Genomic DNA, 2,766 nt, shown 5'->3' on the forward strand with positions numbered 1-2,766 from the left:
GGGGCAGGGGTGGTGGAGATGGGAAGGGGCTGTTGGAAGGGGCTGCCGCTCAGTCGAGGAAGGCTGCGGCCACAAAGGAAGTCCTGTAAAGTCCTCCACGTCTAAACTCAGAAGACAAGAATTAAAAGCATGAGGCTTTTCAGATTAGCTCATTTGAACTTCAGGGTAATGAGTTTTTCCAGATATCGAGTGGTCATTCCTGTGGGTGAGAGAAGAGTTTGCCTTTCAGGTGTGCAGGCTTGAAATCACAGGGTAAAGTTGCCTCAGGCAAGAATCATCAGCACCTACAAGCTATAGGACTAGGTCACTAAAGGATATACTGCATGCACGATAGCTCAGTGGATTAAGTGCCTGCTTAGGCAAGCTCAGAGACCTGATTTGGACACCGAGACCCTGTGTGGTGGCACGGGCCTATAATCCCAGTGCTGGGGAGGCTGAAAACAGAAGCACTAGGAGTCTGAGCTGCGTATTGAGACCCTGTACCAAATACATTTTTTAAAAAAGGATCTAATTGTGTTCAAGGATCTCTCAAAGCTGGGAATAAATGGCACACACCTGTAATCCCAGCAACCAAGAGTCTGAGGCAGGAGTCCAAGTTTGAGGCCAGCTGGGCTACTTAATGAGACTTTAAAACCTTCCTGGGTGTGGTGTTGCATACCTATGATCCTAGCCTTCTGGAGGCTGAGGCAGAAAGGTCATTATCAGTTGAAGACCAGCCTGAACTGCATTAGTGAGACCTTGTTGAGACAAGACCCTGTTGAGACAAGGTCTTACTAGGTATAAGCAGTTCAGGCTGGCCATGAACTCACAAGGTAATCTAGGCTGGCCTTGAACTCATGGCCATCCTCCTGCCTCAGTCTCAGGAGTATTATAGGCATGGGCCACTTGGCCTGGCTAAAACTTTCTGATGAACATATAATTGGAAAGATTTCATTCTGGCGCCTTCAGCCTGGCCCTCCATAGTACATTTGCCTAAAAGCCCAACACCTTGCCTGGACTTCTCAAGCTAACGACCTCATGATGGGCAGTGTGGTTGTTCTTCCTTGCTCCAGCAACTACAGTGAGCTGGTGCTGAGCCGACTGAGGTCTGCACTGTGGGTGTGAGCGCTCTGCCTAGGGCCTGGAAACTCCTCCCTTCCTTCAGGCCACCGCCCACGTCCAGTAGACTTTGGCCTACTCAGCTGTTTTCTGCTTCCCCTCTTGTTTGGTCCTTTGAACCCAGGACTCTTGGGCTGAGCTGTATCATTGAGCCTTTTTATTGCCTGAGGTGGGGGTCTTACTAAGTTGCTAAATTCCAACTTTTTCTTTTTGAGACAGGGTCTTGCTATGCAGTTTAGGCTGGCTTTGAACTCATTTTTAACCCTGGCTGGTCTTGCACTCCAAGTGATCCTCCTGTCTCAGCCTCCAAGTGCTGAGATTACTGTGCCACCATGCCCAGCAGGTCTCCAACTTTTTTATGTTCCTGTCTCTGCCTCCCAGAATGCTGGGATTACAGGTCTACACGACCCACATGAAACTAGTGATTTACTTTTATTCTTTTTCTTTCCTGTATTGAGTACAGGGTCTATAGGGTCTTACTACACAGATTGGACTCATAGTGATCCTCCTGTTTTCAGCCTCCCAAGCACTGGGATTACAGGTGTGGTGCCACTGCCTGGGGCGAGTGTGGCATGCTGGGGATTGAACCTAAGCAGGCACTTTAGTTTGCTGAGCTATATGCCTGACCCTTCAGAGACAGGATCTGCTATGTAGTCCAGGCTGGCCTCAGACTCATGATCCTGCCTTACCCTCTTTAGTTCTAGGATTATAGGCATGGACTACCACTCCCAGCTTCATTCTTTTTATCACAGAACCTAATCACAACCTGAAAGTCTTCTATGTGTATTTGTGTCTTGGCTTATGTTTTTTTTATTTATTGACAAATGAGACAAACTAGAAGTAGGTAATCTACCTTATCCATACAATAGTCAAAAAGACTTAAGATGAATAATGAACAAATAAATTCACTAACAAACCCTAAGAAAAGAAAATAGTTAGGGGCCAGGGAAATGGCTCAGTAGAATAAGTGTTTCCCTGGCAAGTGCAAGGGCCTGAGTTCAATCCCTATTCCACCAAAAATAAATAAATAAATAAAATAGTCAAGGCAGGCATGGGAACATGTACCTGTAACCCAGCTCTCTGCAGGATGACTCAGGAGAATCTCAATAGAGTTGAGACCAGCTTGGGCTACATAATAAGTCCAAGGCCAGCTTGTACTACATAGTGAGACTGTCTCAAAACAACCAATCAAACAAAACAAATAAACTCTAAAAAATTCAAACAGAATAAATGACAGTGCTATGAGCAGAAATTGGATAAAGAGATTTCAAAACTTAAGTATTAAAGAGAAAAGAGCGAGGCCTGGTGACTGCCTATAGCTTCAGCACTCCAAAAACTGAAGCAGGAAGACCCTCATGAGCTGCAGCCTAAATTACATAGTGAGTCCCTGTCTCACAAAACCAAAAACCACACATAATGTATATGTATGAATTTATCTTGAATAAAGACAAGTTATAAGGGGGCCACAAACCTCAGTGGACTAAAACGCCTGCTTAGATAGGCATAGGGACCTGGTTCAATCCCCGGCAAGCCATGCCAGCCCTGCCCCTGCAGCACTGAGACAGGGTGTGGTGGCATGCGCCTGTAATCCCACCACTTGAGGCTGAAAACAGGAGGATCACTACAAGTCTTATCTGTAGTGAGACCCTGCACTAAATACTAAAAAAA

Source organism: Octodon degus, unplaced genomic scaffold (assembly GCF_000260255.1).
Source record: "Octodon degus isolate 3935 unplaced genomic scaffold, OctDeg1.0 scaffold00036, whole genome shotgun sequence".
Taxonomy (NCBI): domain Eukaryota; kingdom Metazoa; phylum Chordata; class Mammalia; order Rodentia; family Octodontidae; genus Octodon; species Octodon degus.